Below are 26,879 nucleotides of genomic sequence, written 5' to 3'. Positions count from 1 at the left end.
TGGAATGACTTCTATTATCCACATCTTACCTAGAATATACCCATCTTTCAGGGTTCAGCTCAAGTCCTGTGACCTTTCCTGACTGCATCTCTCCTTTGAAGCTTATAAAATTGGGTTCTAGTCCCCCACCAACACCCCCCTCCCAATTTATTTTCTCTGTAATCTAGGACAAGTCATTGAACTTGGGGATCAGTTGCCACATCTGCACAATGGGAATAATAACAAAGCCTGCTAGATGGGGGTTGGATCAGAGAATTTCTTGAGGTCTTGCAAATCTGACTGCACTGAGAGCACTAGTTTCCATCCCGGGCAGTATATTCTAGGGAGGACTTGAAATATGTGGAAAGGGTTAAGAAGAGGGTGACCAGGGTTCTGAGAGAAAGAAGCCATGCCATACCAGATGGAAAAAATCGAAGGATGTTTAGGGGAGAGGAGGGGGGAGGAAAAAAGACTTAGGGGGAACATGAAGCTGAAGGGCTGGCACATAGACGGGGGATGCCAGAGAGAAGTGGGAGCAAGGAGAAATCCTCGATTTGCTAGAAGAAAAAAACCTATCACTCAGAGATGTGCCAAAGTGGAAAGGGTTGATTTGGGAGGGGGTAGTTTCCTCTTCTCAGTTATGCTTGCTGGGGTGTTCTTTACAGGGATGGATTGGGCTAGATGGTCTCATTAGTTCCTCCCAGCTCTATGATTCTACCCCGCCTCTCTCCAGTAACTGAACAATTCTGTCTTGTGATGTTGCTGATGTTTTTAGCATGGCTCTTGTCTCTCCAACTCTCCTCAACCATACTGTAGCTCCTTCTCCTTCTCCTTCTCCTGCATACCCCCACCCCAGAGCAACCTTAGTAAAGAAGAGCTGATAATTGCTAAAGTACAGTTGTGGCCAGAGACAGGGGACTGAAGGAACCCTTGGCATCCTTTGGAAGCTGGCTGCCAAGCCCAAGCTTCACATTAAGGTATTGTTGTTATGCATTCTAAGAGAGGAGTTGATCTTGTTAGCCCCATTGTATGGATGGAAAAATCAAGTCCCAGAGACTCATTTTGTGCTCTATCCATTGCTTTTCCTCTCTCTCTCTCTCTCTCTCTCTCTCTCTTTCCTCTCCCCTCTCCAAGTTTCTCTCGCTTCCCTGGTCTATTGGATCTTTGGTCTCAGCCTTGTCAAGAGCCCCTCAGACCCTCATTTCCAAGAGGAATGGCCAACAAAGCCAGCTTCAATTGCTGGGCTTCCCTACTGGGATAATCCTGGGCCCGTCCTAGGTGGGATAAATGGGCCAGATCTTTGCTTCTATCCCCTGGGAGATAAAACCAGTGAGGGAAGCTACTTGCTTTTTATAGGGAAACAAGTTTGATGTAACAGCCACAGGAGAGATCAGTGCAGCAGAGTCAGGCAACCCCCTCCACCCCCCAGGGTGGTGTGGGGGCCCCAAGAAACACCAACAGCGATAATAACAATAGCTAACATTTCTGTAGTTCTTTAAGGTTTACGAAATGCTTTCCATAGGTTATCTCTTTTCATCTTTACAATAATCACGTGAGACAAGTGCTATTATTATCCTCATTTTGCATATGTGGAAACTGAGGCAGAGATGAGCAAATTGACCTGACCAGAGTCACAAAGCCAGTGGATCCCCGAATCAGGATTCTAATTTGTGGTTTTCCTAATTCCAGGTTCAGCATATAATCCACTATACCAGGGAAGGTAGGCAAATCTGATGATCAAGATCTTTCCCCTGGCCAGGAAGGCATTATCTTGATGATTGAACGATCCCCAGGATTGTGGACATCATGGTGCTGACTGGACAGTTCCTGACTCTCAGCCCTTGTCACCCCAGCTAAAACTTCTTAATCCTATCACTAAGCACTCATCCCATGCAAAGAGTATCTCGTCCCTTCTCCTAAACCAGACTCTCAGCTTCAGCCGTGAGCCCTCATTGCCGGCAGCCATCCCTAACCCTGAGGCACAGGGGGTAGTGGTGAAAAGTGTGCTGGGTTTGAAGTCAGAGGAGTTGAATTGGAATCTGGCTCTGCTATTTACAAAGGGTGATTTTAGGCAAATCACTTTCACTCTCTGGGCCTCAGTTTCCTTCTCTGAAAAATGAGGGAATTTACTAAGTAATCTCTACTCTATGAACCTATGAATCTACTTAGTAATCTGCTAAGGTTCCTGGCAGCTCTGAATTATGATCCTATGATTCATCCCTGACAATTAGCCTTTGGCCCGGGCGCTGAACCCCAAAGGACGCCTTGCCCTCAGAGCCTATTCCCCAATTCCTCCCAAAGATACTATGGTCTGACAACTTAGAGTCTGGGAGTCAGAATGATAGGGGTGAGAGGAGCCTAGCAATGGCTCTCCAAGTCTATCTCTTCCAATGGTAACTTACTTTTCCAAAGGGCGCTGCTGTTGTAGACTCAGGCTGCTCTCCTGGGGTGGGAGAAGCCTGGGGATTCTCCCTTCTTGGCCCTTGATTCCCTTGTTATGGTGCTCCCCAGTTTCCCTAGGAACAACACGAGGCCCTTGGGATTGTGTTCATCCCTGGAGGTAGAATTGGCCCCACCCTGGGCTGGGCAAAGAGGGACTCCCAGTACCAAGCTTCTGGGCTTAGCCAGGTGTGCATACACAGGTGTGGTGGACAAAGAACGGGGCTAGGTAATGTGGGTCATGGCATGGCTTTTTCTAGTGCCTTCATAGACAGGAGATCAGAGCTGCTGCACCCTCCTCCCTCCTGTGAGAATAGAATGGAGATGAGGATTATTGTCCCCACCTTCAGGAGACTGACATGTATATGTTTGAATATTTGTATGCTATGCAGAGGAGACAAAGTCAGAGGCAGTGTGGTACAGCGGGAAGAATGATGGTGTTGGAGTCTAAGGATTTGGGTTCAAATCCTGCCTGTGATACAAGTTGTCTGGCATTGAGCAAAACATTTAATCCTCACGGGCCTCAGTTTACTCATTTATAATGTGTAGGGTTGTGGAACAGCAAGTAAGTCGGTATGGCTGGACTGTAGGATATGTGGGTAGTGGGGAATAGAATATAAAAAGACTGCAAAGGTAGGAAAGGGGCCAGGTGGTGAAAAGCTTTAAAAGCCAAACAAAGGAGTTTATCATTTGATCCCATTGAAAACAAGGAGCCACTGGGCTTTATTGAGTTGGCAATGGTAAGGGTAGTAATATAGGAGAATCTCTGCTTTAGGAAAAAGTTAAGTGGAGGGTGGATTGCAGTGGGGAGAGCTTGAAGTAAGTAGACCAATGAAAATGTTTCCATCAAGGGCTCAGTTTAGTTTCACTCTATACTCCAAGTACTTAAGCCTTCCCCAGGATAAGCCGATCCCCTGAAATCAGCTTTTGATACTCAATACCTTCTCCGCCCCTTCAGTTGTCTCTCCACTCTGGTTGGAGGGCTAGAGGGAGGAGCATTAAATTCTCCATTTTCCATCAGCAGCTCTGCTTCATTTATTGATTTCCACTGTACTGAACATCATGACCCCTCACCTGGGTGGTTACCCCCTTTGTATCCCCTCTCCCACCTTTCCAGCTTCCTTCTGTGTATCCCCCTGTTAGATTTTGAGCTCCTTGGGGGCAAGCACTATCTTTCTTTTTTAAAAACTATATTCTTAGCCTTTAGCACAGTTCCTGGAGCATATGAACTTAATAAATGTTTGTTGAATTGAATTATTGCAACATAACAGAAGGAAAGTAATAAGGGCATGAACTTGGGTGGTGACTGTATGAGTGGAGATCAGGGGACACGTGTGAGGTACATTGTGGAGAGAGAAAAAACAAGACTTTGGCCATTGAATGGATATGTAGAGTCAGTGGGAGTATGGAGTCATGGATGGCAGTGATGTTATGAACCTCAGTGACCCGAAGGATGCCTGTGTCCTCATAGTACTAGGTAAATTCAGAAGAGGGGTAAGTTTGGAAGGAAAGATAATGAGTTTCTGGTTTTTTGGACATGTTGAATTTGAGGTATAATTGGGATATCCAGTTTCAAATTTGTAATAGGCAGTCAATGATTTGGGACTGGTGAGATACTGGGGTTGAATATGCAGATCTGGAAATCATCTACCTAGAAATGATCATTGAAATGGTAGGAGCTGATGAGATGACCAAGTAAGATAATACACAACAGGAGTTCTGAAACCTTTCTTGGCTCATGGACCCTTTGACATTCCAGTGAAACCTATGAACCAGTGAAACCTTTACCTCCACTCAGAATTAAGGTGAAATGCATAAAATAAATCACACATTGGATTGCAAAGGAAACTAATGCTTTGGAGAGGTCAAGAAAAGTGAGAATGAGAAAGGGCCACTAGATTGGCTATCAAGAAACCATCAAGAACATTAGAGAGAGTTGTCTCAGTTGAATGATGAGGTCAGTTCTACCCCCACAATATTTCCTGAATCTGTATCTTCCTTTTCATCCCCATTGCCTCCTTTACATTCCCGTCACCTCTTGCCTGGGCCGGGGCAACTGCCTCCTAACTAGTCTCCCTGCTTCCAGTGCCTCCAATCCCTCCTCCACACAGCTGCCAAGTCGGCATCCCTAACGTTTTGTGCTTCCTTCTGGCCTCGATGATAAAGTGTAAATATCTTGCGGGTGACTTCAGAATCCTCCTTGGAACCTGGCTCCAACCAGCTTTATTTCACACCACTCCCATTTGTGTAAACTCTGTTCCACCAAGCTGGATTACCATTTTCTGTTCCTTGGCTGTGTCCTATTAAATCACGTCTTTGTCTTTGGGCCAAACCAAAATACCCCTTCCCAGGCACCATCCCCTTGTATGAGTTATCTTTTTCCTATTAGATCATAAGCTCTCCTCATAAACAAATTTAGAAGCTCGGAAGAAAATACCTTTTTTAACTATGGATAGAGGGAGCTTGGTGGTATAGTGGATAGAATGCTGGGCCTGGAGTCAGGAAGATCCAAGTTCCACTTACTAGCTCTTACTAGCTGGTCATTTACCTCTGCCTGCCTCACTTTCCTAATCTATAAAGTGGGGATAATAGTAGCACCTATCCCACAAAGTTGTCAGGATCAAATGGCATAACATTTGTAAAGCACTTAGTGTAGTGCCTGGCACATAGTAGGTGCTATATAAATGTGTTTTTCTCCCCTCTCCTGGATAGGGGGAAAGTTCATACCCAGGCAAGGGATAGAGAAGGTCACACAAGAGAAAACAGGCAATTTTGATCACATAAAAATTTGTACCAATGAAATCAATGAAATTAATTTGTACAGATAATTAGAAAAAAATCTGTGCAGTAAGTTTAACTGTTCAAGGTCTCATATCCAAGATATTCAAGGAACTGATTTAAATTTATAAAAACAAGAGTCATTTAAGAGACCAGCCAATATGGCAGAGTAGGTGAATGCACTACGGCTCAGCTCCCCAACACAATTACTCCTCGAGGACCCAGAAAATGAATCAGACTGAGTCCTGCTGAGAAAACTCAAGGGAAAATCATGAGTTATTTTTCTAGCCCAGGTTGGCATAGAAAGAACAAGCATGCTCTTCAAACACTGGGGATGAAGTCTAATCAGGAGGGCACCTCACAGAGTGTTCCAGAATGGGGCATGAACTGGGTACTGAGGGTGTGTACTAGGGCAAGAAAAAGTCCACTATACAGTACAGAGGGGCCTTACTCTGTGAAGGGACCAAAAGGAGATGCCATCTGGCATCTCTATGGCTCATCCCCTAGAGGTGAGTTACACATTTAATTCAGACTAAGGAGAAGACCACTGTCTAAAGACAGTGGACCAGGGCAAGAAGTAGTCATGTGTCTGTGTATTGGCAAGGAGAAGGAACAGAAATTAACAGCAATTGTGTGTCACTGACCCTGAAAATGGAGAAGGGTCTCAGATGTAGCCTCCAACCCAGTCTGAAGCAGAATAAATAGGTCAGGGAGCTCAGACCAAGCAGGATCCCTGCAGTCTGAATTGGTAGAGACTTCTAGCTTGCTAACTATTGCCAGGGCCAGCAGCAATAGAATAAAGTTCCCACTAGGGGCAAGCCCACTGTTGTATTCCACAGACCCAGATCCAGATCAGCAGCTTGTAAAGCTCAGACCAGAAAGGCAGTGATCAGACTTCACACTGATAGCTTTCAGTGGAAAAAGCAGAAGCATGACGCAAGATAATATAAAACAAGACAAATGAAGGCCCCGACATTGTCTCCAGAAGTGCATAGCACCTGGCCCTAATGGAAAATTTGAATTTGGGAAGTAAGGCTGGAAGAATTGGTAAATAAAAAGAGAATTCACCGTAAAGAGCTGTAACAGTGCCAGGGACCTGTGAGACACAAGCCCAGAAAAGGAGAATGATTCCAAAATATCTAACGAGCAAAGCCTCAAGGAAAAATCATGGAATCAAGTTCAACTAGAATTCCTGGAAGAAATGAAACAAGAATTAAAACTCACTTGATAAGAGAAAAGAGGGGCAGCTAGGTGATACAGTGGACAAAACACTGGCCCTGGAGTCAGGAGGATCTGAGTTCAAATCCGTCCTAAGACACATAACACTCACTAGCTGTGTGACTCTGGGCAAGTCACTTAACCCCAATTGCCTGACCAAAATAAATAATTGATTAATTAAAAAAATTTTTTTAAAAAGAGAGCACTAAAGGAAAGGACTGGGGAAAAAATGGTAGAAATGGAGGAAAGACTTGGAAAGAGGATTAACAGTTTAGCACAAAAAGCAAAAGACTCCTTTAAGAGTAGAAAGGACTAAATAGAAATTAATGACTCCACGAGAAATATTAAAACAAAGTTACAATACTGAACAAGTATAAGTAAATATGAGGCATAGCTTCAATGAAATGAAGAACTTCCAAACATTTCTGAAGAAAGAAAAGACAGAGCTAAGTGGAAATTTCAAAATATAAACTTAGGAACCAAGAGAACCTGAAAAAAGTCAATAGAAGCAAGCCATTACAAGGGCAGCTAGATGGCACAATGGAGAGAGTGCTCAGCCTGGAGTCAGGAAGACTTGAGTTCAAATCCAACCTCAGACACTTACTAGTTGTGTGACCTTGGGCAAGTCATTTCACCCTGTTTGCCTCAGTTTCCTCATCTGTCAAAGGAGCTGGAGAAGGAAATGGCAAACCACTCCAGCATCTCTGCCAAGAAAACCCCAAATGGAGTCACGGAGAGTCAGACACTAGTGAAATGAGAGAATGACCACAAAAACAAAAATTAGGAGGGACTGAACACGTATGAAGTGGAGATGATATAAGTGTTCCCTCAGAACTCTAATATAGAGGGAGTCTAATTAGAGAGAGGGCCTGGGTTTTGTTATGCTTTGACAATCTTAAAAGAAGAAAGAAAAGGGAAGGGAAAATGAATGGGGGAAAGGAAGGGGGAGCCAGAGAAGGATGGAGGAAATTATCTCACATAATCAGGGTGTGAAAATAGAGAATTATATAAACTAAACAAAACAAGAAGAAAGGGGAGCAGGTGACACTTGAACCTCCCTTTCATCTGAACTGGTTAGAGAAGAAAAGAATGCACACACAATTGGATACAGAGATACATTTCACTCAACAGGGAAACTGGAAAGAAAGAGGAGATGGAAGAGAGGTAGATTCAGGGAGGAATTAGTCCTAAGTGAAACTTAGGGTAGATCAAAAAGATGTTCAAGAGAAAGACAGGGTAAGAATCTGTGATCGGCTCTAGGTGAGAAAGAGAGAAGAGGGGCGGGGGAGCAAAGATAGATTGCGTCAAACCTGAAGCCGTCACTCCTCACTCAGCACCCTCTTCTTTGTAAAGAGGGAATGGGAAATAGAAGAACAAGTAGAGTCAGTCCTCAACTTTTGCATGCAATGTTCCTAGAAAATGGCTCAGAAATAAAAAATGTGAATGTAGATACATTGAACTTATAGGAAATAGAGAGTTAAGTTCCTGCAACCACCAAAAACTAATCTTTCACTAGAAATTAATGAAAATACACTTTTCTGCATATAGTTGTTTATAATAAAACATTAATTCTGATGACAGGCACTTTTCCTAACACAGTAGCCATGAAATAACCCATAAAATGCAATACAGGAGATTCAATTGGCAACAGCAAAACATTTTTTCTTGCTAGTAATTCCCTAGAATTCTGTGGACTTTTGTGCTAACATCTCAAAAACCAAACAAAACATTGATTTCAGGTAATACTCACTTTTCATAATACATGAAATCTACAGTACCATAAATACTTTCCTCCTTTTAGCAGATATAGTTTAGTTCAAGGGCGGGGAACCTACAGCCTCAAGGCCACATGTGGCCCTCTAGGTCCCCTTTGACTGAATCCAAACTTCACTGAACAAATCCCCTTAATAAAAGGATTTATTCTGTGAAACTTAGACTCGGTCAAAAGGCTGCATCCAAGGACCTGGAAGGCCACATGTGGCCTCGAGGCCCTACCCCTGGTTTAGTTGTTTTTCGGTCATGACTGACTCTTCAGGACCCCATTTGGGGTTTTCTTGGCAAAGGTACTGGAATGGTTTGCCATTTCCTTTTTCAGTTCATTTGACAGATGACAAAACTGAGGCAAACATGATTAAGCGACTTCCTCAGGGTTACACAGCTAGTGGGGGCCATCTCCAGTTGTCCTGATCTGTATCTTGCTACTGAACCTAGACGGCTCAGGAGGAGAGAGTGAGGCCCAACCCTCCTTACTTAAATCCAATTCACTTGCAAGTCATGGAATCACCTTCCTGATGTCATGGTCCTCTTTGAGAATGGAGGAGAAACAACAACCCGTGAGTAGTTGTAGCTGCCCTCCTGGGGACCGAACTGGCCAGTTCCGATTGTACAACGAAACTCCTTGATCTCTCTTTCCTACCTTCCTTCCTTCCCTCCCTCCCTTGCTCCTCTCCCTCCCTCCTCTTCCTCTGTCCCCATAGGGAATCATACATACCCTTACCTATTGATTGCTGAAACCTCACAAGATATCTTGGGGTTTATGGGCTAGATTTTTCTTAAAGACCATGCCTTAAACCCAAATCACTCTGGTTCTCATTGATTGGCCAACAGTAGGTCCCAGCCCAAGCCTCACTTGGTCATTGTTTGGGCCCTGATGTCTCAGAGTGAGTGTAAATCACACGAATGCTTGAATATGAGAGTTGAATGCACAAATGGTTAGGATTAACTGTATAAGAGAAGAGGATGGAGGGAAATACACAACAATCATAACTGAGAATGTGAATGGGATGAACTCACTCATAAAACAAAAGAGGATAGCCGACAGGATTAAAAAGCAGAATCCAATAATATGTGGTTTATAGGAAACGCACTTGTTTAACTGTGTATGTCACCTTTATAAAAACTGAACATATATTAGGGCATAAAACCCTCACAGGCCAATACAGAAAGGTAGAACTATTAAACACATTTTACAGATCACAATGCAATAAAAACATATTCAATAAACAGCTGCTGGAGGAACCATTAAAATTAATTGTAGATTAAATAACAACCTCAAAGAGTGGGTGGGTCAAAGAATAAATCAAAGAAACAATAAATAATTTCATGACAGAAAATGATAACAATAAGACAATATCACTAACTGTGTGGCCCTGGCCACATCAATCTTATCTTTTGATTCCTTTCCTATGGCCTTGAACACATCCAAGTCTGTCCTTCACCAGCCCCAGTCGTATGTTGGTAAATATTTACCAAACAGCTTACTGGGAAAAAAATGTACAGTGGAAATACTTTAAAGTTTAATCTGCATTATTAAAATTTTCTCCATCACTTTCTCAAGTCTAGATAATCAACAAAACAGTAAATCGTGCTCTCATTTGTGGCATTCGATAATTTCTGAGGTAAAATGCTCACACTAAAGACATAATAATTACTCTCAGTTGATTCCGCTGACTCCAGCACACCCCTGAACTCCAGCATTCTCTCAAGCTATTACCCAATATCTTTTTTCCCTTTCTTGGCCAAACTCCTAAAAAAAAGTGTCTATACTCATTGCTTTCACTTCCTGTCTTGTAACACACTCCTCATCAATGTCATCATTTGATGGAAACTGTTCTCTACAAAAAACCCAATGATCTCTTAATTGCCAAATCTGATGATTTCTTCTCAGATCTTACTCTTCTTGACCTCTCTTCTGTCATGGCTGTTTTGAGCACTCTCTCCTCCATATCCTTGACTTGGGGAGTTTTCATGGGATTATTTTCTCCAGGTTCTCCTCCTAGCCATCTGACCATTCCTTTTCAGCATCCTTTGTTGACTTATCATCCATGTCATATTCACTAACTGTGGGAGCTCCAGAAGCCTCCAATCCAGGCTCTCTCTTCTCTTTTCTTTCCAACTCTCAGTAACCTCATCAGCTGCAATGGGGTTTAATTATCCTCTAGGCAGATGACTCACAGATCTAGGTATCAAGCCCCAGCCTCTCCCCTAGGCTTCAGTCCTGCATCACCAACTATTAAACAGTTCAAACTGGATGTACAAGTTGTTGCTGAGTCATTTCAGTCATGTTCAACTCTTCGTGGCCCTATTTGGATTTTTTTTTTTGGTCAAAGATACAGGAGGATGCTAGGTTGCTGATCTAGGAGAATTGTGATGGTATGTAAGGGACTCATCTTTGAGAGACAGCCTATGGAGCATGCAGAGACATCCTCTAATTGGTTCTGGTTAGCTAACCATGTGATGAAAAAGAGGCTTCGTGACTGGCTACAGAGTCACTCATAAAGGGCCTGCACCTTCAGTCTCTGCCTCAGTGACTATTAAAAGTAGTGGAACTTACAACTTTGTTGAGATCAAAAGATCCAGAGAGCTTCTCAGCATCCTGTCATTGCAGAGCTCAGGTTTGTAGCCAGTACAGCACCAGTGCCTGACTCCCGGGAGCAGCCTTCGGGAGTCCAGTCCAGTGGTAGTGAAGACACAGGCTCTTCCAGCACTCATACAACTTGGTGGGATCAATGCTACGCAGGAACCAAGCTAAGTTTTGAGACTAATCCCCACTCCACTCCAAACCAACATGGTTTGGGGAGATTTATGCCCCTGAGGTAGTGAGGAAAATGTGAGTACATTGTTCTTGCTATATCTTTGAAGTAAATATGCTTTAGTAAAATGAATCCAATTTTAAGTGGGTTACATGGAACTGGAGGTGCTAATCACTGGCCTACAGTAGGGAGAACACGGCAATGGGGGCTTCAACTGATGGAAAAGAAAAGAAACACCCACTCTTGAAAGTATCCTAAAACTTTAGGGGGGAGATATAACAGGCCTGGAACTCCAGTCTCTTCTATCCCAGCTATTTCTGTATTCAGACCACCTGGAAACTCCATCAACAATCTGAGTTTTAGTCCTCTGGGCCAATCAAATCTAGAGGACAGTTTCAATACCTATTAAGGAAAATCTAGCATAGCCAGCAGGGGCAAAAGACCCTAGAAAGTGTTAGATCATTGTGCATGGCAGGGCCCTGGAGATTACTGCTCCAACCATAACCCCCAATATCCAGGGACAAACTCAGAAAATGTCACCCTCTATCACTGCAGATAAGAAGAACGGATTTACCATGGAGAGGATTAACCATTCATAGACTACCTTCCCAAAAGAAGCAAGCCATCACAAGAAAAGACCCAATAAGGCATTTAAAAAAATACACAGAAGAAAACCAAAACTTGATTAGGGGGCATAAACAAATAGAACAATTTGGGTACTGCCTTTTAAATTTGATGTGTACCTTTTAAAAACAAACTCTATATGAAAAAACAAACTATAATTCAGAATTTCACATACAACTCTCGTTGCTTTGTTATCAAAATGTTTTTTGTTTGTTGACGATTGTTTTGTTCCAAATTTTGAGAAGACAATTTAAAACAAATAAGAGACTCCTCAGGAAGCTAGGCTTCAACTCTGCTCTCACCTCAAGGAAGAGGATCACCAGTTTCACCCAAGGGGAAATTCTCTGAAGTCTCGATTGTGGTAAGACGGGAGTAGGATCACGGCTGAGATGGCAGCTTCTTCCTGAAGTCTTTCTCTCCCTCCAGGGCCTTCTTCTTAAAAAGAACCTGGGAGGAGGGCATCCTCTCTTGAAGCCAGGAAGCCAGAAGAACAAGAGTCTCATCTCTTCCAAGCTATCAATTTCCCCTTTCATACAAGCATGGGATATCAAGTGACCATTTTCCATCAATGAGTCTTAGGCAATGGACTTGAGCCCTGGGGTTACCTTTATGTAACTGGATACAAACTAAATGACTTATCTCCAGAGATCAGGACAGGCAATCATCTAAAAGATGGAGCTTGGATGAGGCCTTGAAGGAAATTAGAGACATAGGAGACATAAGGGAGGTAGGAGGGCATTTCAGTCATCAGGGACAGACAGTTTGAAGACACACAGGTCAAAAAGGAATGTCATCCATGAGGAATAGTAAGAACGCCAGCTTGGCTGAATTGTAGAATGCATCGAGGGGAGGAAAGTGTAACAAATTTGGAAAGAAAAGTTGGGACCAAGTTGCAAATAGAGAAATTTGTATCTGATCTTAGAGGTAATAGAAAGTTCTTGAGCAGGGGAGTGACATGGTCAGACCTGTGCTTTAGAAAAATAGTTTTGGCAGCTTTGTGTAGCATGGATTAGAGAAGGGAAAGGCTTGAGGCTAGGAGACCAATTAGGATTATTGCAATAGTCCAGGCCAGGTTTTCACTAATACTTGGGAGGAGAGAGAAAACCCCGACCAGACAATGTACAAACTTAGTTAACCTGGCAAATAAAAAAGTTGGACTTACCTGCTGAACTCAGGCTGGAGGTAGAAGAGAGCTGGCTTCGAATCTCACCTTTCTCCCCAGTGGAGTTCTTCCCAGATTGAGGAGGAAAGCTTGAGACCCAACAGTGACAAGAGGTCTGAACTTGGGAGTCCGGAGGCCTGGGTCCAGGTCCCAACTCTGACTTCTATTAGCTATCTGAATTCACTCCCCCATCCTCAGTTTCCCCATCTGCAAAGTAGGGACAGTAAGTCTTGCCCCCCAGAGTTGTTGGCAGTAGAGTGCTTTGCCAAGCCAGAAGTGTCAGAGAAAGGGGAGCTGCTGGTTGTACAACAGTTTTTAATAAAAATGTTCTCTTTGAATTTGGGACTGAAAATTTTAGAAATGAATGTTGAAAATTGTTTTTACGTATAATTGGGGAAAAATAAAATACTAAATAAATGATTGAAAATAAAGCAATTTTGAAAATGCTCTCTGTAAGCTGAACCAGAGCCTTCTCTTTTTATTTCCACGCAGTTATTTGTTCTCCCATCCTGTCAAGGCCGATGTGAATATCTAGTCTATTTATCAGGAATTCTTCTCCATGTCAATGATTAAATTGGCATTCTGGTGCCAGTCCATTCTACATGAGTTCTGAGAATAGCACGAGCCCTTCTCCCCCAGGAGCCCTAAATCTGAGTCCTCATAATTAAAGTGAAATCCAAGGTTACAGACAAACATTCATTAAGGTCCTTCCTCTTACTGAGGTGTTAAATAAACTATTTCTGGGCTGAGGGAGCCAAGGCCAAGAATTGGCTCTGGTCCCAGAGAATGCACCTGGTGGTTTAAGAAAAGGTAAAGGAGCCTCTGTTAGGTAGGGAAGATGGCAACATTCTGGGAATCCATTCATTCAATAAACATGTATTAAGCACCTACTGTGTACAATCCTTCTTCCTGCTGGGAAAACAAAGACAAAAATAGAATAGGCCCAGCCCTCAAGAAGCTTATGTTTTACTTTGTTGATGCAACATCACGTGTACACAGCTCAGTGTATATGTGTGCATGTATATGTGTATATCTATATATACATATATATACACACACACTGTATATACATGTGTTTATATGTATATATACTGAGTGAATATATAGATTATACAGTGTATATCTATATATAGATATACACTGTATATATATATACACTGAGTGTATATATACACACATATACACACGCATATACACTGAGCTGTGTACATGTTATGTTATATATATGGTGTTTATGTACCTTATATATTTATATAATCAAATTTACCTCAAATATGATACTTAAAGAATGAGAGAGCTGTAAAAATTGGGGGGTGGGGAGGCAAGGTATAGCAGTCCTTGAGGAAAGTGTTGTGTGGTAGAGTAGAAAGAACCCTGGCTCCAGAGTTAGAGACTCTGAGTTCAAATCTTACCTCTGATGCTTGGGGATGTCACTTAAAGTCTCTAGGCCTCAATTTCCTCATCTGCAAAAATGAGGGAATTGGAAAAGATGACCTACATCTTTGGTCCTATGACATCATTCTGACAAACTCTTTTAAGGTGTATCCACCCCCAATTTGTTAATCTCAGACACTTCTATTTTTCACTAATTCACACTCCCATATCAGAAGAAACCTTAACTTCAGTAAGCTAGGACACCATGGAGGCTGACTTATTTCTTCTTTGTTTTCAATTGCCCTTTTTAATTTTGAACTTCGTCTTCATCGTCACGTGCAAACATTTCAGGGTTCAAATCCTGGCTCTGTGATTTGCTACCTGTGTTGCCTGGGACAGATTTTCATCTTGGGGCCTCCGTGTCTTCATATGTGAGATAAGAGGGTTGGACCTGTCAAGATATGAGGAGACCCCCTGTTTTCCAGGCCCAGCATGCAGTCTGTGCCCTGAACTTGGCATAACAACAATCCTCTGCACTCATCCTCCCGATGATCTCAGCCATAACAAAGTCCCAGAATTGTTTCGCGTAATCGTTGTACTGCTTTGACCAGCACCAGGTGTTCTCCGAGCTTGGACAAACCCCAGCTGTATCCACGTTCTGGTCATGAAGCCCTTGGATGAATCAAACTTGTCTCATTGTTGCTTTTACCCCTCGTTGTCAGAGTTACAGCTCCCCATGCCACCACTGGGACAAGTCAGGGGTAGGGAACCTGTGGTCTCAAGGCCGTATGTGGCCCTCTAGGTCCTCAAGGACTACCCTTTCACTTGCGGACCTAGAGGGCCACAAATTCCCCACCCCTGGTATAAGTATTGAGATCTCCCCACACAGTCTTGGGTCCCTCCACAAGGGGTGGGGCTCCAGTATATGTGGCCTTCCTTGCAAGCCATTTTCCTCACTTTGAAATTAAACTTCTGTTTGATTCCTTATTCTCTTGTCTCTAGCCTGCTGTATTTGGCTTTGGTCATCCGCAAGTTAGAGACCTGTTCTGCCTGGATGACAGACCAGAGGCCTCTGAGTCTCCTTTTGGCTCTAAATCTGTTCTCTGGCTTGAGTTTGAATTCTAACTGCAATTTTATTCCTCTACATTGCACCTTTGTTCTCTATAGCACCCTGAGCAGGTCACCTCACCTCCCCAGACCTCAGTTTTCTCATCTATAAAACAAGGAAAGGTCTGACTAAATGATTATAAGACCATTTTCAGTTTTCAATCTATGATCCCCTGACTTCATTTTGGAATTTCATCTCCCCCAAACCTAGCCCAGTACCTGGCATGGAGCAGGGGCTTAGTAAATGCCTGTTAATTTATGAATCTTGGGGTTACTGCTGACTAAAAGAGAAGGTTGCTTTTGGAGGAGATCAGAAAGCAAGAGGCCTTGAAAACATCATGTCAAGAAGAATTACAGTTATTGCTAAGAGATAAAAGGAAGCTGGGTTCTGGAGGGAGGGGGGTTGGAGAATGCAGCACGGACACACTAGAAGGGGGACAAGTAGGGGAGGAGCAGGGGATCTACTCCAGGAGAAAGCCAAGGGAGTGTGGAGAAGGAACAGCAAGGAAGGCAGCTTCACGGAGGGAGGGAGAGCGACAAGGGAGCTATGACAAGGGCAGGTTCATGGTGGTGGAATGTGGAATGCTCTGGCCTGCCCCCAGAATGCTGACCCTTAAGTGAATGCTACACCCATATGGAATGTCTGTGTTAGCAGCCAACCTCAGCAGGTGAGGCCTGGTCCTACAAGTTACCTCCCATGTCATTCATTCGTCCCTGTGCTTGGTCAGGTGAATACACAAACACTCCCATGAATAGGTGATATCCTTGACTGGGAAGTTCCCTCCCATGGTGCCGATTACATCCCATCCATTCCTGCCCCTAAGCTTGGCACTGGGGCTCCACCCAAAAGTCTGGAGGCCAGTTTCCATTTCTCCCAATATTCCAACACTGAGAGAGCACCAGTCAAGTCCTCTGGCTGCCCACCTTCCATCCCTTGCTTTCTATCTTTTCTGCTGGGGACTATCTCTCGTCATCCTGATCTATATCTTGCCACTGGACCCAGGTGGCTCCAGAAGAGAGAGTAAAGCTGTGATCTTGCACAACCCTCCCACACTTAAACCCAATTAATTTGCAAGTCATGGCATTATCTTCCTGGCGTCATGATCCTCTTCAAGAATGAAGGACAAACAACAATATATTTTCTTCCTATCCTGGATTTTTTTAAAATTAATAATTTATTTTTAGTTTTCAACATTGACTTCCACAAGATTTTGAGTTCCAAATTTTCACCCCATCTCACCCCTCTCCCCACCCCAAGATGGCATGCATTCTGAATACCCCTTCCCCTAGTCTGCCCTCCCTTCTATCTCTCCTCACCTTCTGTTATCCCCTTCCCCTTCTATTTTCCTGTAAGGCAGGATAGATTTCTGTACCCCATTTCCTGTATTTCTTATTTCCCAGTTGCATGTGAAAACATTTTTTTAAATGTGTTTTTAAAACTTTGGGTTCAAAATTTTCTCCCTTCCTCCCTGCCCACCCACCCTCATTGAAAAGGCAAGCAACTCAATATAGGTTATATATGTTCAGTTATGCAAAACACTTCCATAGTAGATATGCTGTGAAAAACTAACTCTATTTCCCTTAATCCTATCCCACCCCCCCATTTATTCTATTCTTTCTTTTGACTCTGACCCTCCTCAGAAGTACTTGCTTTTGATTACCCCCTTTCCCAATCTGCCCTCCTCTCTATCACCCCCCTACTCTCTTGTCCTCTCCCCCCCCCCCATTTTCCTGTAGGGTAAGATAGATTTCCATACCCAATTACACGTGTATGTTATTCCCTCCTTAAGTCAAATCCTATGAGAATAAGATTCACTCATTCCCTCTCACCTTCCCCCATTTCCCCTCCACTGTAAGAGCTTTTTCTTTTCTGTTTTTTTTTTGTGAGATTATTTACCCCGTTCTACTTCTCCCTTTCTCCTTCTCCTAGTATAATCCTCTCTCACCCCTTAATTTTATTCTCCAGATATGACCCCTTCATCTTCAACTCACTCTATCTATCTATCTATCTATATACATACATATAATTTTTTCCCCTCCAACTACCCTAATACTGACAAAGGTCTCATGAGTTACAAATATCATCTTTCCATGCAGGAATGTAAATAGTTCAACCTTAATAAGTCTCTTATGATTTCTCCTTCCTGTTTATCTCTTCATGTTCCACTTGACTCTTGTATTTGAAAGTCAAATTTTCTATTCAGCTCTGGTCTTTTCATCAAGAATGCTTGAAAGTCCTCTATTTCACTGAATGACTACTTTTTTCTCCTGAAGGATTATGCTCAGTTTTACTGGGTAGGTGATTCTTGGTTGTAATCCTATCTCCTTTGCCCTTCGGAATATTATATTCCATGCCCTGAGGTCCCTTAATGTAGAAGCTGCTAAATCTTGTGTTATCCTGATTGTGTTTCCACAATACTTGAATTGTTTCTTTCTGGCTGCTTGTAATATTTTCTCCTTGACCTGGGAACTCTGGAATTTGACTACAATATTCCTAGGAGATTTCCTTTGGGGATCTCTTTCAGGAGGAGATTGGTGGATTCTTTCAATTTCTGTTTTGCCCTCTGGTTCTAAAATATCAGGGTAGTTTTCCTTGATCATTTCTTGAAAGATGATGTCTAGGCTCTTTTTTTGATCATGGCTTTCAGATAGTCTAATAATTTCTAAATTCTCTCTCCTGGATCTATTTTCCAGGTCAGTTGTTTTTCCAATGAGATATTTCACATTGTTTTCTAATTTTTCATTCTTTTGAATTTGTTTTACAGTGTCTTGATTCCTCATAAAGTCACTAGCTTCCAATTGCTCTCTTCTAATTTTTAAGGAAGTATTTTCTTCAGTAAGCTTTTGGACTTCCTTTTCCATTTGTCCAATTTTGCTTTTTAGGACACTCTTCTCATTGACTTTTTGGACCTCTTTTGCCATTTGGGTTAGGCTATTTTTTAATGTGTTATTTTCTTCAGTATTTTTTTGGGGTCTCCTTTAGCAAGCTGTTGACTTGTTTTTCATGATTTTCTTGCATCACTCAGTTTTTCCTCTACTTCTCTTACTTGCTTCTCAAAATCCCTTTTGAGCTCTTCCAAGGCCTGGGACTGATTCATATTTTTCTTGGAGGCTTTGGATGTAGGAGCTTTGGCTTTGTTGTCTTCTTCTGGTTGTATGTTTTGATCTTCTTTGTCACCAAAGTAAGATAAGGCCCATGTTGAACTGCATTGTACCTTTCTGATTAACCATCCAGGTTGTCTTGGGCTGGAAATTTGTTTCACTCTGTCTTTTTGTGGGTTCTGCTGCTTTAGCATTTGTTTAGAGCCATTTTATTTACAGGTATTTGGAGGGGTTTGGGGGAGAGCTCAAGCAAGTCACTGCTTTTGCTCCACCATCATGGCTCTGCCCTTCCCCCTCCAGATTTTCTTTATAACATTCTTTTCCCCTGTTCTTTTTGGGGCAGAGATGGTTGTGTTCCACATCTTGCAGATAGTAGCTGTCAGATCTCAGTATTAAAAAGATAGGCTGGGGGTAGCTAGGTGGAGTAGTGGATAGAGATCAGCCCTGGAATCAGGAAGACCTGAGTTCAAATGTGGCCTCAGATACTTGACCTAGTTTTGAGACCCTGGACAAGTCACTTAACCCCATTGCCTATTGAAAAACAAACAAACAAAAAGATAGGCTTCCCAAAGAATATAAATGGAGGTGGGAGGCCATGGGTGTGGAACATTGTACGTGATGTTAGACTCAATATATTGACTAGTGTTGCTGAACTTTTTTTACTTACTCTGTTTGTATTTATTATTATAAAGGCTAGTAATCTGGGGAGGGTTCTAGAGGGAAATATAGGTGCTATAAAAAAACCAAAATAATAAAATAATAAAAACAGTTTTAAAAAATGTAAGTCTTTGCTTCTGGGAAAAGGATGAATTTTTTAATGGAGCTTTACAGTGTCCTGAAGGTGATCCAGTCTGCTCTCCTCTCGCTTAGTTATTATATAAAAATGACAGACATATATCATATATATGCCATCAATATATATCAGCATGTCAAGATATATACTGCATATATAGTATGTATATACACAGTACATGTATGTCTATACATAATATACTCATATAATGCATGTATGTATATGCAAATACATGCCACATGTATTACATCAACTGATACTACTAATATATTAGTATAAGTTAAGGTATATATTATACATTCATACACACACAAACACACTGTGAATATGTATACAAAACCCAATATAATGCAGAATGTGTTATGTATAACATGTTATACGTGTGTAAGTGTGTATATATGCCACATGTGATGTTAGTATATATGATATCAGTATACATCAGCATATGTCAAGATATATGTTGTATACACACATATTTAGTATATATATACACAGTGTATAACATGTGTAGTGTGTGTATTTATGCATCTCCATATACACACATAACATATGTTATTGTTATTCAGTCATTTTTCAATCATGTCTGACTCTTCATGACCCCATTTTGAGGTTTTCTCGGCAAAGATACTGAAGTGGTTTGCCATTTCCTTCTCCAGCTCATTTCACAGATGAGGAAACTGAGGCAAACAGGGTGAAGTGACTGGCCCAGGATCACACAGCTAGTAAGTGTCTGGGGCCAGATTTGAACTCAGGACGACAAGTATTCCTGATTTCAAGCCCAGCATTCCATCCACTGCACCATCTACATATATCTAGATGTTACATATATACATGTGTGTGTGTTTACACATAAAATAGTATGTGTGTGCATGTATATGTATATAGATATATTCAAACTGTATAATGTTATATGTGTATACGTACATACATGTACACACATATATGCCATCAAGAAATATTAGTATATGTTAAGATATATTATATGTATAAGTATACAGTATATATACCTTCTGTATATGCATAATGTGTGTATGTGTAGATATAACATGTTATGTACACACACAAAATATACATGCACATACACATACACATAGACATAGACATGCCTCTACCTATATCTTTACCTACGCAAACTCATATGGATATACACGTGTGTGTGTGTGTGTGTGTGTGTGTGCATGCATGCTGTAATGCTCCAGCTCTACAGGGTGCCTGTCTAAATACACATTGTCATCTCATAGAATTGCAAGGACCAAGTACAACACCCTCGCTAGCCTAGAGCAGCTGCTGTTGACTCAAGGCAGCGGTCATTACTTAATAATAGCTAATATGTCCATTGCACTTCCAATGTGCCAGGCACATGCCAAGCACTTTATAATTATTGTTTTATTTGATCCTCACAACAGCCCTGGAGGTCAATGCTGTTATGATCCCCATTTTACAGATGGAGAAACTGAGTCAAGTAGCAGTTAAGTGACTTGTCACAGAAGAAGTAAGCATCAGAGGTACAATTTGAACCCAGGTCCTCTGACTCCCAACACAATGGTTTCCCCATTGTACCAGACTTCCTCTTTTCCATTTTAAGAATCAGAAGCCCCAGAATATCTGTGCTGAATGATATTCTGAGAACATTGGAGATCCCTGGAGGTCATCTAGTCTAACCTCCCCATTTTTTTTTAGAAGAGGAACTGGGGCCCAGATAGGGGAAGAACAGGAGGCAGAAAGCCTGCTCTGGCAATTACTCCCACCCTCTGTCCTCTTTTCCTTTCTTTTGCCCTGCCCAGTTCTTCCCTCCCCACAGCTCACACATCTAGTTTCATTCTGGCTGGACATGAATTCGCTCAAAAATCATTTATCTGGGCCCTTAGTGGAGGTGCCTCTAATCCTGGTTCAACTCCAGACTGTATGTTTTTCATTCATGGGCTTGATACTGGGGCCAGACTATTCTGTGTCTCAGGACAGCTCTGGAACCCCAGGTTAGGACTTCCTCATCTGCAAAAGCAGACAGATCAGTGCAATCATTCCTTCTATCTTCACGGTGTCTGTGATCTCATTGATGTGGCTCCTTTCTCCAACTGGGGAGGCCACAACCATTGGAGCCATTTCATCTTCAGAAACTCTTGTCTGTGTCTTCCCAAAACCATCCCTAGGGATCCACCCAACATGTTGAGGGTCTTCCAGAGCTCTTCCAGAGGTCCCAACAGAGCACGATGGCGGCCCATTAGTCATCCCACCCCACCTTACTGGCCAACTTCCTCTTCCAGGGTTACAAATCTTTGTGGCCAGTATTCCATAGTCTATTCATGCCCACTATGTCTATTGCTCTTTGGGTGACTTTAATTCTTCATGGCTTATAGCATCAGTAGAAAAATATCAATGTCCAAAAGATAGGTCTTTGTTTCTGAGAGAATCTGGAGTTATTAAAAATGCTGCACAATTCCCCCAAAGCAAGCTAAGCCCACCTCCTTTCCTCCTGTTCAATTCTGGGTCCAACAGAACGATCCATTTTCAGCATCTGTCCAAAATACACCAACTGAAGGGTGGTGACCCAACTCTTTGAGTCATCCAGCCAAGATCATATCATGACCTGGATGATAGACTTTCTTCATTCCCTTGGTTTTTCCTGTGTTGATAGTCAAGCTGGACTCTTTTGAATGATTATAGATCTCAACTAGAGCTTGGATATAATGTAAGCCATGTAAATGTTTGAATGGAAATTCCCTGAAGACAGACACAGTTTGTTTTTTGCTCTTTCTGTCTCCTGTTTAAACTGCTGCACTGGCCGGCACATTAGTATACTTCATAAGTGCTTGTTGTATTCTGCTGAATTAGGAGGCTCTTAATAAGAGCTAACATTGTTATGAGTCTGATCTGGGTTTCCAATTCCTCCTCTGACATTGGCTGTGTGACCTTGGGTGAGTACCTTAAGGACCCAGTGCCCTAGGGAACTCTATACATTGCAGAGAAGGAGCTGACCTGCACTAGGTGAGGAGAGGAGTTCCCAGTTCAAGGAATTCAGAGACCAGTCCCTACTTGGAACATTTGGAGTTTCAAAGCACTTTAATGATTACGAAATGATGTTTACAATTCACTTTACATATAATCTCATCTAATCCTCACAACTGTCCTATGAGATAGGTGGTGCTATTATTCCCACTTTACAGCTGAGGAGACTGAGGGCCAGAGAGGCTAAACTAAGGTTACATAGCTAGTAAGGGTTGGAGTTGGGATTCCTAATTCCCAGATCTTCCTAATTCTGAGTTCAACCCTTTCTTTGCTGCAAGAGGCTGCATTCTCTCTCTTCCCTCAGGACTTTGATGCAATTGGCACAAAAAGCCAGAAAGGATTTTGGGATTGCTTAAGAGGAAACTTGTCCTTCTTTCTGACCCTCAGGGAAGATAGGAATCGGACTCTTCCTTACAACAGCTGGGGCCTCTGGGGCAAGGCAAGATAGGCTACCAAGTGAAAACTCTCATCTATATAGTTCCCATCTATTTATCCCAGGTTGGTCACATCTATCCTAACCTGGCTAAATTGCCTAACAACTAGGTCCTACTGGAATGGGGGGTTTTGATAGGGGAAAAGGAAGGAGAAAAGTGTAGAGAATGGTCCAATTTAGGAAGATAAGACCAACTATGAGATGAAGGGAGTCAGGGAGAGAAGGGAGTCAGGAGAAGGCAAGGTACCCCAAACAAACTCACCTCCTTTTACAGTGTTATTAGGTCCTGGTTTCTTTAACTTGAGTCACTACTGCTGGCAGTGGGGATATCAGAGAGGCAGCCTGGTGTGGTGGAAATAATGCTGTATTGGGAGTTAGAGGTCCTGGGTTCTATGCTGCCTCTGACCCTTCCTACTCATGTAACATTGGGCAAATCACGTTGACTAAGCAAAAACTTGGTCCCAGTTAGAACTATTTTTCATCAGTGGAATGGGCTGTCTTCATTATAGTGGACTCTTTCTCACTGGCAGGGTTTCAGCAGAGCTTGGATGGCTCCTCCTCAGGTATTCTGTGGAGGAAATTTCTGCTCAGGTGCAGTTTGGACTGGATTTTGACAGCCTTTACGAGCCTCAGTTTTCCAATTTGTAAAATGAGGGATGGACTGAACAGTCCCTAAAGTCTCTTTCAGTTCTAAAGCTATGATCCCTTAACCTCTCTGGGCCTCAACTTCCTCACCCATAAAATGATGGAGCTGGACTAGAGGTCCTCCCGGGTCCTTGCTAGCTGTAGATTCTATGAGGACTGAATGGACTGACCCAAGGTCACATGGGGAGTAAGCAGCAGTAAAGGCTCTTCCTCATACCTATGGCTTTTCCCACTCTGTCCAGGGTCTTGAGGCCCTGGTTGACTGACCTTTATCCAATAAGGCCAGATCCCTTGCAGGCCTCCCATCTCCCACCCCTGAGGCATTCAGCCCATAGTTCTCCAGGAAACAAAGTCTCACTTCTTGTGGAACCTCCTCGCTGTCTTTCCCCTCGATCCAGTGAAACACTCCCCAGTTCTTCCTCTCTCAATTCCAACAGCTTTCCTCGGAGCTGGAGTGAAGGGAGGAGGAGAAAGGGGAAAGCTGATTGGCCATCACTGGACAGTCAATGTCCCTGAAACTCAAGGGGTGTTGTTCAGGGGCACAATGGGCCCAGCCGGTGGCTCCTGGGAGAGGAAGGGGGAGGAGAAGGGGCTGGCCTGGAGAGTATAATCTCTACTAGTCCCTCCCCTTCTCCTCCAATAAAAGGGCAGTCAGAGGATCAGAGACTGGAAAAGACTGGAAAACTCAACTGAGCCATCCCTGTCAACTGCTCCACTCTCCTTGGTACCACCCCTGCCACCTAAGTCCTCAGCAGCCCTGAGGAGGGTTATGGTCTTTGTCTAGCGGGCCTGTCCGAGGGCTACCTCCTGAGGAGACTGCTTCAGCTTTTTGGACACCCCTAGGTCAAGTGCAGCTCCCCCTCACCCCAGAAGAAGTCCTCCTGAGCCTCTGCTTCAAGAAGGCTCCAGGTGAGTGAGTCACTCAGTCAGCCCACTGGGTCTCCTCTTTACACACTTTGCTCTGTCCCACTGAAGGGGCAGCAGCCCTTGTGTCCCTTCCCATTGTGTTCAATGCTGCTGGTGGGTAGGGGGTACAGTGAGGGGGATTGGGGGAGCCAGGGGCTGGAGACTGCCAGGGATGGTTGGCTCTTAGGACCTCCAGTTCCTGAGACCACCAAGGCTTTTAACTTCTTTAATGTCATGATCCCTTTGGCACTTGGGTGAAACCTGTGCAACCCTTCTTAGCATCACGGTGGTTGTCATTTTTTAAAATTCATAATTGAAGGAAATGCTAGATTTCAGTTAAAAGTTGGTGAAAATAAAGATGTAATTGGTTCCCCATTCCCATTCATGGACTCCTTGAAATTTATCCATTGGGCCAAGGGATGTGTTAAGAACTCCTGATGTAGTCCAACCCCCTTATTTTACAGATGAGGAAACAGAGGCTCAAAGAAGGACAGTGATTTGCCGAAAGTCCCACAGCAAGTTAGTAGCTGAGCTGAGATTTAAACTCAACTCCTCTGACCAGTATTGGAGCCCACTTAGACCACTGTGCCTTAGTGCCTGGCATGTGGTCAACACTTAATAAAAGTTTGTTGATCGGATCAAAGGTACTTCCTTTCCCAGCTCTCCTTCAACACACACACACACACACACACACAAACACACACACACACAAACAAACACATACTCTTGAATGTAAGGATCCAAGTAATGATAGAATATCAGATCATGGAGAACTCTAAGAATGGGTATTATTTCCTTATTCTCCCTGGAGCCTGAAAACTGCTTCTCCACGCGTGAAAAATGGGGAAAGGGTATGTAGTTAATGGCCCCCCTATTTTCCCACTGCCCCTTTTCCAGACTGCTGTTTCTGGGTATGAGCTTCTGGATTCCTGAGTCTCTGTTAGTCCCAGATTCTGGAGATCGATCTTCCGGTCCTCCACCAATTTCTTTTTTCTTTTTCTTTTTTTTTTTCCCAGTAAGGCAAAGTTAAGTGATTTGCCCAGGGTCCCACAGCTAGTAAGTGTCAAGTGTCTGAGGTCAAATTTGAACTCAGTTGCTCCAGACTCCAAAGTCGGTGCTCTATCCACTGCACCACCTAGCTGCCCTCACCAATTTCTTTCTAGCACTCTTCACCCTAGGAATCTGGGGTTATCTGGAATCACTTTCTTTGGCAGTCTGGGGAAATGCTAAATTTCCATTAGAGGTTGGTGAAAATATAAATTTCTACTCCAGGGAAAAAAAAAAAGCACCCTACTTCAGGGCAAGAGACCTTGTAGTAGCATGAAAAGTCTGCTGACTTAGGTTTCAGAGTACCTGTGGTCAAATCCTGCCCCAGATATTTACAAACTGGGTGACATGTGACAAGTTATCTAACCTCCCTAGGTCTTAGTTTTTTCATTTGTAAAATGAGAGGTGAGGCTTGTACAGTCTGAGGTCTCTTCTTGCTCTAAATCTGTAATCCACACATTTTTGTTAAACTCTGGGCCCAGGGCTGACTACCCCCTCATTCCAACCCCAATGCAACCATTGACCATGGCCGTGCCAAACACATCCTCAGAATAGCCCTGACTGTTTTTGGGCAACTTCAACAACTATTAAGTGCCTAACTGCAAAGGGGGGAGGTACAGAGATTATGAACCCTCATGGAGCTGTAGCTCTTGGACATATGGATGATTACGAAACGTTGATTTCCTGGTCTTCAAAGTGAAAGCCAGGAGCTATTTCAGGCTTCTGCATCACCTCAGGATGAGATCACCACTATTGCCGTATCTTTGCATGATGAATTTCCCCATTGTAAAGCCTGTTTTGATAGAAATTGGTGGCCACAGGCCAAGAAAGGGAAAAGCCTGGGAGGAAGGGAAGGAACAAGATGGGAGGCAGTGTTTTATGTAAGACCAGGAAGTGATAGAGTTAGCAGCAGGACCCTGAGGAGCTGAAAAGGAGGTAGAAAGTACAAGGGAGAGAGCAGCCCCTTCAGACTCCCAAGGTTTTAGAGCCTGGAGCTCAGAGGCCATTTAATCTAACTTGTACCTGAGCAAGAATGGAGCAGTAGGCCTGACCAGCCACCACCACTGGGGATGCTAGCTAAAATGAAAGGCTGGGAGACACGAGGGGGAGGCTAGGAAGGAGGGCAGAGGCTCAGATTGGGGAAGCAATTTGCCCCAAGGTCAACAGTTAGTAAGTGCCGGAGTCAAGAGTCAGACCCAAGGCTTCCACTGCTCCATCCCAGGCTTTTCCCGCTCTCCCAGACTGAAGAGGAAGCTGGGATCTTCCCTTGGATGGCGGCTGTCGAATCCTCTTGCCACCCAGGCAACCTGAGATTCCAAAGCAAAGGGTAAAGGACAGGGAGGTGCTGGCTTGCCATGCCTGTAAAGGAGGAGGGAATAGGACTTTGCGAAGCAAGGAGGAGGAAAGCAGCTATTTTTCTATGAAAATATAGATGGGTCAGAAGAGGATAAAGTCAGGGACAGAATGGCCTTGAGGTAGAATGCGTTCTGGGAGAGTGCCAGAGTTATTGGCTCTGTCTGGGTTGACCAGGTGACATTTAACTTTTCCCAGAGCTCTAGGAGGGGGTCAGGGTCAGCTCAATTATGGATCTAAATCTGGAAAGGATCTCAGAGACCATCTGGTCCCACTTTCTCCTTTTTCAGGTGAGGAAACTGAGGAAATTGGTGAGATTCTCTAGTGAAGGCTTGTCTCAGCCCCAGTGCCATTCCTGACTTGTGATGGTCCAGTCAAGGT

General features: G+C 43.2%; 1 protein-coding gene across 1 annotated transcript in view; it reads left to right on the top strand.

The window, feature by feature from the left end:
- Window positions 1–23,868: 23,868 nt before the first annotated feature.
- The window catches only part of LOC114042904 (NADPH--cytochrome P450 reductase), an 80,863-nt gene continuing 77,852 nt past the window's right edge, over window positions 23,869–26,879 (top strand). The window contains exon 1 of the mRNA XM_027861682.1: window positions 23,869–24,101. The gene's annotated coding sequence lies outside the window, so the exon portion shown is untranslated. The remainder of the gene's footprint in view (window positions 24,102–26,879) is intronic.

Source organism: Vombatus ursinus, unplaced genomic scaffold (assembly GCF_900497805.2).
Source record: "Vombatus ursinus unplaced genomic scaffold, bare-nosed wombat genome assembly UNPS02014768.1, whole genome shotgun sequence".
In the NCBI taxonomy this organism is placed as follows: domain Eukaryota; kingdom Metazoa; phylum Chordata; class Mammalia; order Diprotodontia; family Vombatidae; genus Vombatus; species Vombatus ursinus.
Note: the sequence above shows the minus strand (reverse complement) of the source record. Positions and strands in the feature narration are given on the sequence as shown.